A 17,478-nucleotide genomic window follows, 5' to 3' on the forward strand; every position below is an offset into this window, starting at 1 on the left:
TATTAGGTGCCATTTGATATCCGTGATCTCTGGCACTGATTGGTTGTTACTCAAGGGCTTCTAAGCAATCTCAAGTGAGTACATATACCCCTCTTTTACCTTTTTCCAAACTGTTTTGGGGTGAAACACATGTGCCTACTTGCTACTTTCATGCTTTTCATGCTTTCATATCATATGCTTGTTATGATCAATAGTACACTTACAGTACATGATTTCATTGTTTTTATGCTATGTAGGCCCATTGTGTGCATACTTAGTACATCATTTTACATTTCATTTTATGCTATGTATGCCCATTGTGTGCATACTTAGTACATTATTTTACATTACATTTTATGCTATGCATGCCCATTGTGTGCGTACTTAGTACATTATTTTACATTACATTTTATGCTTACATTTTGGTATGACATTTGGTTTGTTTAAATGGGACAATGTACATTCATTAACACTGATCATGCCGCTCGATAGTAGGTAGTGGTACCATAGGACTTGACAACTCCCATTCCTGAAATCCCGGGTTTGTTTGGATTGGAAGGAATGACCGAATCCGAATACATTTCTAGGTGGACCTTAGACTTTGTGCTAGGGTTTATTCTACCGTCGCAAGGCTTGGATGTATGAATTTTAACAATACCGCATAGATGTTTATATCAGTATAGCATGCATTTATTCCACAAACATAACTTGATTTAAACCATGTTTTACTTCAATACCTTGTTTTTGTGCATTTTACATAGGGTTTAATTGATATATTTCACTCACCATACATAAACATTTTGACATTTATATACACAATTCACGATTTACATTATACATGAACATTTTGACATTGATATACACATTACATGACTTGCATTAAACATAAACATTAGACATAGACATTAGACATGGTTTTCATATAAACATTTTAACATCTGATTATACATAAACATGAGTTTTTTCCCAAAAGGGTGGTGGTGGAAAAAATATTTACCAAAATGGGTGATTTGAAAAATATTTACTAAAATAGGTGTTTTTTTAAGTTTTTTCCAAAATGATAGTGGTGGAAAAAAATATTTACCAAACTAGGTGATTTAGAAAAAGTATTTATCAAAATGAGTATTTTTATTTGTTTTATTAATTTAAACAAATATATTGTATTTTTGATTTTGTTTTTTATTCAATATCACGTTTTTTTTTCAAACAACTTAAAATGCTTTTTATTTTATTTTTAACTAACTTATTATATCTCTTTTCTTTTTTATTTTTTAAGGTTTTTCTTTTATTTACTTTATGTTTACGTAAGTTAAATAATTCAAATATAAAGTTTTCCCTCTTCATTATTAATTCCATAAAATTAAAATTAACAAGAGTATTGAATTGTCAATTATTTACACAAACCAAATAGTAAAAGAAATATTACCTCAGAAAAATAAATAAAAAAGTAGGTGAGAGGTCTTTCTTAACAATTTCAATTTGTTTTAACATGGCTCGATCATAAAATAAGAATTTTTTTTAATAAATTATATATATATATATATATATTATATGTATAAAAATATAATAGTTGATTGAAGAAAAAGAGTATAAAAGTGATAACATGTTGATTGAACTAAAAAAAAGAAATTTACAATATAATTAGTAAAAGAAAGAAAATAAAGAAAAACACTCGTTTTGGTAAATATTTTTCAAATCACCCATTTTGGTAAATATTTTTTCCACCTACACCTATTTGGGAAAAAACTCCATAAACATTTTACTTTGACGGTTTGGTTTGAGTATGTGATTTAAGTAACGAGGCGTGTGTAATATGATACAAGCATGGTGGATACGCCGCTGGTACTTCCTATATATAAGTGCTTGTATGGTATCACATATCGTAGCGTTATTTGAATCATTTCAATTTAGACATATAACATTTTATACAAATAACATACTTTTCACAAGACATTGTTTTACAAAACAACTTATCTTATACAAACTCATTTTACTTGGTTATTCATTTAACCATACATTATTCTCTTATTTATACATATCATCTAATCTTATTGCTTCTCAAATGATTTACAAGACAAAGCAAATTACAAGGTTCATGACTAAACATTTTCTTAAACATAAGTCATGAATTCTATTTTCACAAAACCTATGTATCTCACAAGCATTTTTATGCTGACGTACCTATTTTCACATGTGTTTCAGGATATGATGCATAGGATTTATCAAGATACACTTAGGCGGACTTGGGTCTTAGTGACAATAAAAGATGCAAGACTAGTTATTTATGTTATATTTCTTTGTTTATCAAGACATTGTAACTCTTTTATTCAATAAAACAATATTTCAATTTCCATGTGTTATGAAACAATGATTCTGTTACAACACTCCCCGACGTTTCCACCACGTTTTGTTGTTCCACGTGGTCGGGGTGTGACACCAAACTTGCCACCTACTATTAAGATATAATATTTAGGGATTTTTGGAAATTTTTGATAAATTTTAAACTGATCATAACATAGGGTTCTTGCATAGACTTGGTAATTGACGGTAATGCCCTTTTTGCTAATAAAATGAGTTTTACACATCCTTTACGTATCAAACCTTTTTTCTACTGATTTTATACATTAAAAAAATTATTTTAAACAGTAGAGGCTGATCAAAATCTCAGATTTCTTTAATCAACCCCAAATATCGTCAAATACCGATTATTATGCGATTTAGGCGCATAGTATGGTTTAAAACCATATTTGGCACCAAAGGCTGGTTACCTACTGATGTTATGAATGAATTTTTATACTTTAACAGTAAGTTTAAGTTTTGAACTTAGATTTTCAAATTTGACCCTTATAGCATATGTGAAATGACCAAAATGCCCATACGATGCATAGTTTGGTCATAAATGATAAAATTCACATATGTATGATATCTTACTGATATAACTTATTAAAATAAATATTTTTACTGATTATTTTAGACCAGAACCTCATATTACTATTTAACCACTTTTATAAACTTTAAAATGACCACAATACCCTTTCGGGGCTTAGTTTGGTTCTAAATTCATTTTGGGCATAATGGAAGGTATTGATGTGTACAAAATGCAACATATAAATTACATCAATTGTGGCATAAAACTAACCCTTTTTTAGTACTAATGTTGGAAAAAGTGTGTTTTTGTCTTCCTTTTGTATTTTCAGGATTAAATGAGCTCAAATGAACAAAATGAGCAAAAAGGCAACTAAATCTAACATAAATACAAGAAAAGGAACAAACGTGGCATGCCCGACCCCCCGACAACATCTTCCCAAGCAAAAACAAGAGAACAGAAGGCTGAACACGCCCCGTGCTCAATGAGCACGGGGGCGTGCCCAAGTGTCAGCATAAAAGACAAAGTTATAGAAGCTTCTATCACCCACCATGGGGGCGTGCCCAGTGGACACGGGGCCGTGGTCAACTCTAAGATTCGCGGAATCTGAGGAAATCTTGATAGTACAGATACGCTTCTGCACACGGGGCCGTGCCCAGCGGACACGGGGGCGTGGTCAACTAATGCAGACAAACTACAATTAATGAAGAAAAAGAAGAGGAATGGACACGGGGCCGTGCCCGAGCTTCTGTTCAGGCTATAAATAGGGGTGCTTGGCTCATTTGCAAATCATCCATTGGCACACCACCTCTCTCACACTTCACCCACACTCCACCCCCACCACAACACCATCATCCACCACCATCATTCATCATCCATCATAGAGTGTGTGAGTCGTCTCGGGATCCAAGATTGATCGTAAGAGTTCTTGACAATCAAAGGCCATGTTTGCCTAAGTCTCTTACATCACTTGGTGAAGACAAGCATTTAGTGTAATACTATTTATTTTTAATCTTTTCGCATTTTTTATTTGGTTATGTATTAATAACTTTAATAACTAGTTTCATATGTTGAAGGTGATTCTTCTTTAGCATTTGTCCGTGGTGTCTTGTCATTATTTTACTGTTTACATAAAATAAAAGATTTTCACCATTCATATCTCCACGGTCTATATGGAGATATGTTGGCTACCTGGTCGGGGGTTAAGGGAATGGTTTGGTAAGAGTCTTGCCATTGTTCAGTGTATAGATCCTGCAAGGACCTGGGTCAAATTTAGTAGGACCTCCTTCAATACCCAATGGCATTGGATGGCGGGGGTCCAAACTCTTTGATCCCCTCATATGTAAACTACTATTAAAACTTTAACCCGACTACTTAGGATTGTATCCCTGCTGACTCAGACTACTTAGCCGAGGGTAACGTCACCTTCAAAAGAGGGGCCTACCACATTATGCATTAATAACTTAATTAATTATCTTTCAATAATCCGACCCTTTAGGATTGTATCATTGCTGACTCAAACTACTGGGTTGAGGGTAACGTCACTTTCAAAAGAGGGGCCTACTACAATAACTAAGATAATCTCTTAAAAAGTGCAAAAGTGCGGAAATAATCAAAGGTTACACTAAATGCGAGTCGGATCCAAGTGATTCATCTTGTCTATCTGTTTTTATTTATTTTATTTTTATTTTCAGCATTTTAGTTTTTATTTTTTAGTTTAAAAACCTTTTTCCTAAATTTTTGATTTGATTAGACGTTGAGGATAAACCGGTATTAAAAGCTATTGTGTCCTTGGACGACCTCGGTATCTTACCAACACTATACTACGCTCACGATGGGTGCACTTGCTGTCACACCCCGATTTCCACGTGTTTCACCGGTGGGCCCGGTGGGGGATTACCGTGACGTAGTTGGCAACAATATAGTCAAACCACACAATATATAAATGCACAGTGGAAGCATAAAGATAAATTATATTTCAACCACTGATTTTAATATCCAAGTATCACGAGTAGTCGAAACAAATCCACAGGGGATCAAAATAAAATATAAAATATTGTTCAACAGATATTGGCATCCCAAGCTTGCGAGACTCTAACGATGCTAAGGAGTGGCCAGCCTATTACGAGTAGAACCTGCATTAATCTTTTTGGGGAAAATACGTCAGTTTACACTGGTAAATACATTCAACCGACACTTTTGTAAAATGTTTTAATAAATTTGATTTGAATGCACAAGGCACAAACTCTTTATAACTTGGGATAATTTGTCAATTAAATCTTGTAAAAGAATTACATGTTTAGTATGCGTTCGGTCGCCCGGGTCGTGCCGGGTTTAAGGTTAATAGACACGCCACAAAGCATAAAGCCGTGGCGGGAAAACCAATGGTTATACCTTTAATAATATAGACACATTACGGGTGTACGCATACACCCGTGTGTCGGGGTCGTGGCCATTTCGTAAAATGATGCCAAGGATATCCGGGACATGGTCATTAAGCTCCCAAAGGCGTAAAGCCAACAAAACCAATTTTTAAATGGGTCACATTGAAATCACCCGACTACTAATGAGTTGGGGTCAATTGCCCGACCAAGCGGCATTTAAAATACCGTAACCCAAGCCCGTATAACGGAAAATAAGTTAAAAGTATTCACCTGAGCAAGTAATAATCCTTAATAAACAAATGCAAGTTTCTTTTACTGGTCTCCTATTCTGGAACGAAGGTATAAACAACCTATTAGAATCCTAACGGGTCTTTAATTTAGCCTTAGCTTAGACCGGTCAGTTTCAAAGGATAATTACGGTTTAATCGTGTGAAAGGCGAAAACCGGGAATGGAATGTGGTTTGGGCCCAACAAGTTTGAAGACTTGTTTTATGTGGGTAATATAACCACACTCTGGATTTTGAGGTCAAAACAATAAGGTTTGACCCGTTTCGGCTAGTTTATGTAAACTAGTTACATAAACCGTACCGTGCGCGCAAAAGGCGTAACGGGTAACCGTAAGAGTCCTACACAAGTTTCCTTAGTTAATATGCTTTAAAGAGGTTGTGGTATCTATAGGATACCTTCCATAATGCCCGTAACGAGTTTAAGTCCATTATATGCCCCGTAGGGGTATTTTGGTCATTTTAAAGATTATAAAAGAGGTTTCTGAGCTCTACAGAAAATCTGAGTTTTCCGAACGGTTTATAAAGTCCAAAATATTCTATTTATTATTTAAAATCAGTAGCAACTGGAATCGGGTCAAAATACCTTGTAGAACTCAAGTTATGCTTGAAAAGGGTATATTCGGTATTTACCGAACCGATGCCATAACCGCAGGTTATGAGCAAGTTAAAAATAATTAAAAATCTTTAAAAATTCCAAAATATTATTTTACATCAGTGTGTAAAAGGTTTGGTGCCGAAATTTGGGTTTAGATAGGCTTTATGCTAAATGCGCCGTTTAATTACTAAAGTTTCCGTAATTGCTATTTAGCATAACTCCTATTCTGGACCTCGGATTGACGTGAAATTTTAGGGACATGCTTAGAAATCAGTAACTAAGGTTATTGTCCTTTCACATATTCAAAATTCTCGTTTTAAAGTAAAAAGGGCGTTACGGTCAACTTTTAAACATTTAACGGAAATGTGCTAAAGACTTGGACAAAGAACGAACCGGTCACAGAGGGTTAAACCATCATGTAACCTGGTCCTAATAGAGTCCTAAGGCATATCTAACTCATACCAAAACGGGTCAGAACTGAAGTCAAAGCAAAAGTCAAAGTTTTGCGACTTTCGGTTCCGAACCGGGTCAAAACAGTAAATGGTCGGATCAAACAAGCTTAGACTAGTTAATATACTTATTATCATGTTATATGAGTGTTAAAACAGGTTACACGCTATCTACATTACTGATTATGCATAAAATCGTAAAATAGCATTCTATTGACTTTTTCTAAGCAAGTTTGACTCGACATTCGGACTAGTTAGAGTGGGAATCAGAGGGTGCCCTTTTAGGGGTTTAAAGCCCACATGATTACCAACATATAACTACCTTTGATTCGACAAACCACTGGACCATTTGTGATTTATCGTAAAGTCAATCGTTAATTACGACAGATTGACTTTTAAGCTATAACTATGTAAAAACTAAACCACAAAGGGTTAGGCAAACTTACAGAAGCTTGGTACACGACCAGAGATGTTAGAAGAGTGCTCTTGAGCTCCAGAAGTGATCAAGAAAGCAGGTTTGAGGTGTGGTTACAATGTGTGCACTACATGGCCTTTTATAGTGAAAATTGGAGCACAAGATCATTACAACTAGGGCTATAATTGTTCATGGATGATCAACATGTGTCCCTGAGTGTTAGGGGACGTTTAGGGGGCGCCCATGCTGCCATAATTGCTATATAAGTCGGTTAAAATAGCAAACAGTGCTCCTGTCCCCGTATTCTGCATCTGGCGCCTTGACGCGACCCGCGTGAAGGATCAGGCTACCCTTACACGGGTCGCCTGGATCCTCTTGTCAGGCAACGAATCTGCATATGGCTCGCGGCCCGCGTGAGCTTCCTTGTTTCTCTAACGCGGGTCGCCTGAGACCTGATTTTCAAGATTTTCAAATCTTTTGCCATTATTACCCTGGCCTTTCGGTTCCGAAGGGGTAACTTTGCGTTTTGGGCCTCGTTTATTTACGAATAAGGGCCTCGCGACTTTTACCCACATCGTTAAGTTCCCGGTTAGTTTAATTACTATCCGAAAAGCCCTAACTTTCATTGTTGACGCTTCTAACCCCTCGCATACGAAATTGATCATAACTTTCTCGTTTTAAAACGGAACTTCGCGAAATTTATATCGTATATTTTAGTGAGCGTAATTTACTGTTACAAATAGGGGTGCAAACGAGCCGAGCCGAGCCCGAGCTCGACCAGGCTCGAGCTCGAGCTCGTTTAACATATGAAAGCTCGGGCTCGAGCTCGGCTCGATTCGAGCTTTATTTCTAAAGCTCAAGCTCGGCTCGAAGGTTATTTTTAAAGCTCGAGCTCGGCTCGGGCTCGACTCGTTTAGTATTTATTAATTAATTTATATTATTTATAATTATTATTATACATATAGTTTAGTTATTTATTTATATTTATATAAATGGTAATTATTATTATATAAATATATGTTTAATATATTAATAAAAAATATAAAAACAGAAAGTTCGATTAAGCTCGCGAGCCGGCCCGAGCTCGATAAGCGAAGCTCGGGCTCGGGCTCGTTTAGTAAACGAGCTTGTTTTTAGGCTCGGGATCGAGCTCGAGCTCGTTTAAGCTCGGCTCGTTCGAGCTTTTTTTCGAGCCGAGCTCGAGTAGCTCGCGAGTAGCTCGGCTCATTTGCACCCCTAGTTACAAAGCCTCGGGTATGTTAAAGGGTCACTCAGAGGTATAACTTAAACATGTTGACACAATTAACCCCTGTAGTTTGTAATCTCTCACTTTCTTCCGCATTTCGTTCCGTACGATCCATGATTTATCCGTTTGAAGGTACGAGCATTATTTAGGGTTACTGTACAGTATATTTATCCCTCGTTGACATTTTTAACCCTCGAATTTACATACTTTCAATGTTTGTCAACTTTAGTCCTTTATTTAGTATTTAACACCACGTGTAAACTTAAGACACGTGTCAATACTTTATTGGACGCAAAATTTCGAGGTATTACATCCTCACCCCCTTAAAAGAAATCTCGACCTCGAGATTTATTGGAATAGATGAGGGTACTTCTCCTTCATCGTGGACTCTACCTCCCACGTGTACTCGGGACCTCTACGGGCATCCCATTTCACCTTCACGATTGGTATGTACTTCCTGCGAAGTTTCTTAACCTGTCGATCCTCGATCGACACAGGTTTCTCAACGAACTTTAAGCTCTCGTCGATATGTACATCTGTATGTGGTATAACCAGTGATTCGTCAGCGAAACACTTCTTCAAGTTATAGATGTGAAACTCATTGCTACTGAGCTCCTCCGGTAAGTTTAATTTGTAGGCAACCGATCCGACACGTTCGATTACCTCGAAAGGTCCAATATATCTCGGGCTTAGTTTGCCTTTCTTACCGAATCGCATCACCCCCTTCCAGGGTGATACCTTAAGTAAAACCTTGTCGCCTACTTCGAAATTGAAAGGCTTACGCTTTAAATCTGCGTAGCTTTTCTGCCTATCTCGGGCAGCTTTCAATCGATCGCGAATTTGGACAATATTGTCCGTTGTTTCAAATATTATATCAGGTCCTGTCATCTGGACATCTCCAACTTCTGCCCAACAAACGGGCGTTCTACTTTTTCTACCATATAGGGCTTCAAAAGGTGCAGCCTTAATGCTCGTATGGTAGCTGTTGTTATAGGAGAATTCGACCAAGGGTAGGTGGTTATCCCAACTGCCACCTTAGTGGATTGCACATGCACGGAGCATGTCTTCTAACGTTTGGATTGTACGCTCACTCTGTCCATCTGTCTGAGGGTGGTAAGCCGTACTGAAATTCAAACGTGAACCCAAAGATTGTTGGAAGCTTCTCCAAAAGTGTGATGTGTATCTGGTATCTCTATCAGAGATAATAGACACAGGCACGCCATGAAGGGCTACAATCTTATCTACAAATAACTAGGCTAATATATCGGAGCTATGAGTCTCCTTTATGGGTAGGAAATGTGCTGACTTGGTCAGTCTATCAACTGTTACCCATATTGTATCGTTTCCCTTCTTTGTCTTTGGTAATTTGGTGATGAAATCCATCGTCACCATTTCCCATTTCCACTCGGGAAGCTCAGGCTGTTGTAGCAAGCCTGACGGCTTTTGATGGTCGGCTTTTACTTGTGCACAAGTCAAGCACTTTGCCACATAGGTGGCTATAGACTTTTTCAAGCCTATCCACCAAAAATATGCCTTTAAGTCCTGGTACATTTTATCAGCACCAGGATGAACGGAATATCGGGAACTATGGGCTTCCTGAAGAATAACGTCACGAAGACCTCCATAAACAGGAACCCATATCCTTCCATTCAATCTCAGAATTTCGTCTTTCCCATAAGATAACTGCTTTTCAGTTACCCCTAGTTTTTCGTTTGGATAGTTAGCTTCCAACACAGCTTCTTTCTGTGCAGCTAACAATCGTTCATTCAGGCTGTTCTTTATTTCAATGCTCTTGGCATTGATCCTTATTGGCTTCACTCTTTCTTTCTTGCTCAAGGCATCTGCGACTACATTGGCCTTGCCTGGATGGTATCTTATTTCACAGTCATAGTCGTTCAGAGTTTCCATCCAACGTCGCTGCCTCATATTCAGATCTTTCTGATTGAACAGATGCCGAAGGCTTTTGTGATCAGAATAGATCACAAATTTAATGCCATAAAGGTAATGCCACCAAAGCTTTAGTGCAAATACAACGGCACCCAACTCCAAGTCATGGGTGGTGTAGTTCTTTTCATGCACTTTCAAATGTCGCGAAGCATAGGCAATCACCTTGCCCCTCTGCATAAGCACACAACCCATACCGGTGTCCGATGCATCACAATGTACTACAAATTCTTCCATTCCGTCTGGCAATGTCAACACTAGAGCATTGCTCAGCCTTTGTTTGAGGATATCAAAAGCTTCTTGCTGCTTAGGCCCCAATTGAACTTTATCTTCTTTCTAGTTAAAGAAGTTAGGGGTGCAGCAATTCTTGAAAAATTTTCGATGAAGCGTCTGTAGTATCCTGCTAGACCTAGGAAACTGCGAATTTCCGTAGGTGTCTTCGGCTCCTGCCAGTTCATGACGGCTTCAACTTTAGCGGGATCCACCTGGATACCACGCTCGCTGACTACATGCCCAAGGAACTGGACTTCTCGTAGCCAAAAGTCACATTTAGAGAACTTGGCATAAAGCTTCTCTTGATGAAGCAGTTTAAGGATACATCGAAGATGCTTTTCGTGGTCAGCTTGACTCTTCGAGTAGATAAGGATGTCATCGATGAAGACAATGACAAATTTATCCAAATAAGGCTTGCAAACGCGATTCATGAGATCCATGAATGCGACAGGTGCATTTGTGATCCCGAAAGGCATCACTAGGAACTCGAAATGACCATATCGAGTCCTAAACGCAGTTTTATGCACGTCTTCGTCCTTGACCTTCAATTGATGGTACCCTGACCTCAGGTCAATCTTGGAAAAATAGCTCGCTCCTTGCAACTGATCGAACAGATCGTCGATCCTGGGCAAAGGATACCTATTCTTGATTGTAACTTTATTCAGCTCACGGTAATCGATGCATAGACGCATCGAACCATCTTTCTTCTTGACGAACAGGATTGTTTCTCCCCAAGGAGATGAACTCTGTCTAACAAAACCTTTGGCTAGTAGATCGTCTAGCTGCGTCCTCAATTCTTTCATTTCCGTGGGTGCCAATCTATAAGGTGCTCTCGCAATAGGTGCGGCTCCTGGAATGATGTCGATACTGAATTCCACTTGTCTGTCTGGTGGCAAACCAGGCAGCTCTTCTGGGAAAACTTCAGGATAGTCGGAGACTGGAATGTCTTCAATTCTGGGCTTCTCCTCACCGATGGTTACCTGTGCCATATAAATGACACATCCTTTCTTCAAACATCTGGATGCCTTTAGCATAGATACATGTGCAGGCAATCCATGTCGAGTATCTCCTTGGATGGTAAGTGGTTCTCCAGACGGAGTCTTGATTACCACTTGTTTCTGGTTGCACACGATTTGGGCTTGGTTATGCGATAACCAATCCATACCCAACACTACGTCGAAACCAGCGAGTTTAAAGGGTAACAGAGATAAAGGAAATGAGTGATTCCTAATGGATATAACACATCCATCTAAAACAGTTGAAACTGTTCCCATAGTCCCATCAGCTAGTTCTACTTCATATTTTACATTCAAGGTTTTAACAGGCAATTTTAATAACTCACAGAACTTATCATCCACAAAGGATTTATCCGCTCCAGAATCAAATAAGACTCTTGCAAAAACATCATTGATAAGGAACGTACCGGTTATGACGTTGTCATTCTGGATAGCTTCTTTAACATCCATCTTAAAGACCCTCGCATTGGTCTTTCCTTCTTCAGCCTTCTTTGCTATCTTTGGGCAGTTCGTCTTGATATGCCCCTTCTCATTGCAAATGTAACAAGTTGCATCCTTGAGTTTCTTGCACTCAAGAGTCCTATGCTCAGAGGACTTGCATATCCCACACGCCTTCGGTGGAGATTTCTTTTCAAACCTGCACCTTCCAAAGTGGTGCTTCTGACAAACCTTGCACAAGGGCTTGTCGCCCGACTGTCGGTCATTTTTCTTGTTCTCTGACCCCCTCTTGTGGTCACGATTGCCCCGATGCTTCTTGCTGGATCTACGTGAATCATCATCCTCACGTTTCCTCTTTTCGCTATCGGCATTTCTCAACGATCTCTGCCTCACTTCATCAGAGATATATCTGCCACGGACCTGAAGGTAGCAGGCCTAGAAGCCTTTACGCTAGCTTTTATTTCTGGGGCCAAACCCCCAATGAAGCGCGCAATCCGTTTGGGTTCCGGTGTAACAAGGTACGGAACCAATCTTGACAGAGTGTTGAAAGTCGTGAGATATGCCTGGCAATCCAGGTTCTTCATGACCAACGATAAGAAGTCAGACTCTATCTTCTCCACCTCGTGCTGAGGGCAGTAATTTTCCTTGATGAGAGCCATAAATTCCTCCCATGTCATGCTATACAAAACAACCTTCCCAGAGGCTTGAACCAGAGATCTCCACCACTCTAGCGCTTCACCCTTGAACGACTGTGAAACAAACTTCACCAAGTCTCTCTCAGCACAACCACTGATGTCCACAACAGTGTCCATCTCGTCTAACCAGGTCATACAATCCACCGCGCCCTTTTCCCCCGTAAAATCTCGGGGTTTGTAGGAAACGAAATACTTATACGTGCAACCCCTGGCGCGAGGTGTATCATCGACCACTTTCTTCTTAGGGTGGACGCTATTCTCATTGGATGAGTGTCTATCGTCCTCCTTCTTAGGCTTAGACGGAGTCGAGTGTGGTTTGCTGTGAGATTTAGAGTGGGTTTTTGGCTTTGAGTGTGGTGTAGATAGGGTTCTGCTTCAGGACTCGGTGTCTTCTTCATACTGTCGATCCAAGGCTGCCTTAACAGCGTCGTCTACTAGAGCTTTCAATTCAGCGCCCGTTAAATGAATCTGAGCGTTATCATTGTCATCCTCCTTCGAATGACTATTAACTCCACTTGGTTCAGCCATTGTAACTCGAATCTGCTACAGAAGATAATGATAAAGTTTTATTTAGAAATTTATTATGGAATTGTCTTTTATGGCAATTCATTAACCATGGTAAACATAGACCATATTTGGTTAATTTGTTACTCACTTTTATTTAGGATTTGAATATAACTTATCCTATTTACAAACAATATAGTTAGTGGCACAAAGCCTAGTCACAAGGACGTTTTTATAATATAAGCCGGGATTACAGAGAATCAAGGCATGGAGGTTTGAACCGTAGTCCTTTTACCTTTTCTGACAGGGAGTCATAGTCTACAACTGCCTTTTGTCTTATATGATAATAAGTATGGCCCGTGGGCACTACATCCCCAGTGGATGTTTGATAATTGATCATCTTTGTTGACGATTTAGCCCATGATTTATAAATCATTAATTTGGGTCGTGGAATCCTTTGAAGGATTCTTGTATAAGAATGACGGGTGTGATTTTAACGAATCACATCTGTCAAGGATGTTAACGTGTTTACAGAGGTTAACTGGAATCTGAATCTTTTAATTAAGTCTTACCATCTTGGCCGGGTCTTATAATGACACCAGGCTAGGTTTCACTATTAAGATTCTTTATTTAGGCAAATTAATTTAAAAAGGAATGATCTTTGATTTATTGTATATAATAACAAAATGAAATTTATAACATATATTCCATTAATCATAATAATGGTTACACACTGCCCTAAACGGGACTTTTAAATAAATAAATACCTACGCAGAGGTTTACAGAAAACAAGTCCACGCAGGGACCAAATACATAGATAGATGTCCGCACAGGGACTAAAAGATAAGTCCACGCAGGGACTGAAATGCAATTGTCCACGCAGGGACTAAACACGATAAATGTCCTCGCAGGGACTAAAATACTTAAGGCAAATGTCCTCGCAGGGACTTGATTGTAATAGTAAATACTATAGTACATGAAGAGACTAATGATCTCGTTTCTTCATCCCTTTTAGTAGGTTTGCTAGGCCTTTGAGGAATCCACGATTACTTTTACGTTCTTGCTCAAAGTCTCGTTCCACTCGGTTTAGACGGTGGAGGATTTCTTCTTGCTCCGGTGGAGAAAAACGTGGCTGCTGCGACGGTTGTTGAACCGGAGGTCTAGGAGGTGCTGGATACCCATGAGCTGAGTAATCTACTCCCCAAAGGTTTCCATAAGCTCTGTCGGGATGGAGGGCATTGTAATTAGCCGCTACCACGTATGGGTCGGCATCGTAATTATAGTTGTAGTGCGTGTGAGTCGGCTGCTCAAACGGGTTGTACGCGGTGGAACCGGCGTACGCTGGTATCGGATTGTCATATCCGAATGGTGGCGGAGGTGGTGCAACTGGTGCAGAATTCACCTCTGCAGGGTGACCAGAAGGTTCCCCTAACTGTGGTTCTTCAGGCACTGGCGGAAAGTGACTTGCACTCGAGTGGCGAGGGGTGCTAAAGTGGAATTCCCCTCCTCGGGTAGACATCCGCGCGCCTGATCTCCTACGCCTTGGTGGATCAGGTGGTGCTGGTTGAACTGGTGGCGGAGGAGGCGGTGGCGTAACTGCCACGAAACGCGAATCCTCGGAAGGATCCTGTTGCTGCTGTTGCTCATGAGGCGAGAAGTGATGAGAAGGTGTGAAGTACCAATCGCACTGGTTAAACCTCGTCTGGTAACTGTCGGGACCTTGATAGGGTGTTCCATGGAAGGATGACCCATCAGAGATCTCGATTGGATGGTTGGGAGTACCTCTTGCAGGTTCTATGGGATCCGTGTCTTCATCCATATCTACCGCATTAGGTTCAGAGAAATGGTCTTCAGGTCCTAAAGGGTTATAACCTATTGGTTCTTGGACATAATCAGCCGGGTTAAATAGGCCTTGAAAGAAAGGAGTAGGATCTCCATAGGAACGGTGCGAAGCAGATCGCTGGAGAGGTATAAACGAAGGTTGAGGGTTACTGGGATTGTTCTCCGAATCTGGTCCAAAAGAGTGACGGTATGAAGGTGTCGAACTGTGTGAGGTAGACCGTCTTGCTGGCTCAAAGAGGTTTCTTCTACGTCTCTGAGGTTCTTCGCTCCTCGTGCTGGAAGGAGCTCGCATGTTCGAAGGTCCGGCCTCGTGATCATTATGAGTAGTGATCGGCCCTTTGCCTCTTCCTCCTCTTCTAATCGCTGGTGGCATATTTCCTGCTTAACAAATCTTTAAATCACAATAAACGATAAAAGACAAACTGGAATAACAATTCGAATTTGCCCTATGTTCTTGTCTAGACTCAAGTATGTGCAATTGTGTCATTGAGATTAAACACATAAAGATAGTGTTTAATTCACTCAACGTTGGCTCTGATACCAACCTGTCACACCCCGATTTCCACGTGTTTCACCGGTGGGCCCGGTGGGGGATTACCGTGACGTAGTTGGCAACAATATAGTCAAACCACACAATATATAAATGCACAGCGGAAGCATAAAGATAAATTATATTTCAACCACTGATTTTAATATCCAAGTATCACGAGTAGTCGAAACAAATCCACAGGGGATCAAAATAAAATATAAAATATTGTTCAACAGATATTGGCATCCCAAGCTTGCGAGACTCTAACGATGCTAAGGAGTGGCCAGCCTATTACAAGTAGAAACTGCATTAATCTTTTTGGGGGAAAATACATCAGTTTACACTGGTAAATACATTCAACCGACACTTTTGTAAAATGTTTTAATAAATTTGATTTGAATGCACAAGGCACAAACTCTTTATAACTTGGGATAATTTATCAATTAAATCTTGTAAAAGAATTACATATTTACTATGCGTTCGGTCGCCCTAGTCGTGCCGGGTTTAAGGTTAATAGACACGCCACAAAGCACAAAGTCGTGGCGGGAAAACCAACGGTTATACCTTTAATAATATAGACACATTACGGGTGTACGCCTACACCCGTGTGTCGGGGTCGTGGCCATTTCGTAAAATGATGCCAAGGATATCCGGGACATGGTGATTAAGCTCCCAAAGGCGTAAAGCCAACAAAACCAATTTTTAAACGGGTCACATTGAAATCACCCGACTACTAATGAGTTGGGGTCAATTGCCCGACCAAGCGGCATTTAAAATACCGTAACCCAAGCCCGTATAGCGGAAAATAAGTTAAAAGTATTTACCTGAGCAAGTAATAATCCTTAATAAACAAATGCAAGTTTCTTTTACTGGTCTCCTATTCTGGAACGAAGGTTTAAACAACCTATTAGAATCCTAACGGGTCTTTATGTGACACCCCGGGAAAACCAGCAAACGATATAACTTACCTAACTTTAACTTATCTAGCTTTCTCAGTGAGTGCGTACTAAATTTCGGGACGAAATTTCTTTTTAGTTGGGGATACTGTGACAACTCGTAATTCCGAACCTATCTTTGTGTAATATCTGTGAACATGACACGACTTTATGAATTTGAATGATTAATTGAATGTTATGATTGTATGCTTTGTGTATTAACCGTTTGTGTTAATTGAGCCCAAACCGCACAACTCACTCGATCGCACAATGCACACAAGCCCACTAGGGGCCGTATCATTTGTTGTTCGGATTAGGGGCAGCCCAAGTAAGGGCCGGCCCACCCCTCTTACTCGTACAACACATACCATGAGGGAGTAGTTTCTCATTTGTTACACAACACAACACACACAAAAACCCTAGTTCGGTTTCCCCTCTCCTTTCATAGCCGACGACAACAACACTTAGCTCGTCGAAGATCTTTTAGTTCGGATTGCCTTCCTTGTTTCAACTACTAATCGGTTAGTGATCTATTGTGATTTCTTGATTGATTGGTGATATGATTCATATGTGTTTCATGTTGAGTTAGGGTTGTATGTGTGGATTGTAATGAAATAAGTTATGTGGTGTGATGTTCATGAAAGTCTCGACTTATATGTATTTAGATAGGATTGATAACTATATGATGTTAAGAAACCAAATACATGATGATCGGCTGGAATATATTAACAATCGGCTGAATATTGTGATTGTTAAGTTAGTATGTATGCTAGTAATCAAGGATATGAATCGGTTTTGATGTAGATGTTAATCCACTGTTTTGCTTCTAAGATTCGGATTGTTAGCTTGATGATGTGCTAGTAAATCGGGTTATGTTGATCGGCTACGGGTTCATATAAATCGGATAGTTTGAATGTTTAAGTTGTTCACGGATGGTTTGTTTAGAGTTCATGAGAAGTTGATTGAAATATACTTGTTTGATCGATTTAGGGTCTAGATGGAAACTGTTAATTGTGTTGATTGTTTATTGTAAATTTGGAAATCATTCAATTATTGTAACCGATTGCATAGAATTCGGAAT

The sequence above is a fragment of the Helianthus annuus genome, chromosome 10 (genome assembly GCF_002127325.2).
Source record: "Helianthus annuus cultivar XRQ/B chromosome 10, HanXRQr2.0-SUNRISE, whole genome shotgun sequence".
In the NCBI taxonomy this organism is placed as follows: Eukaryota; Viridiplantae; Streptophyta; class Magnoliopsida; order Asterales; family Asteraceae; genus Helianthus; species Helianthus annuus.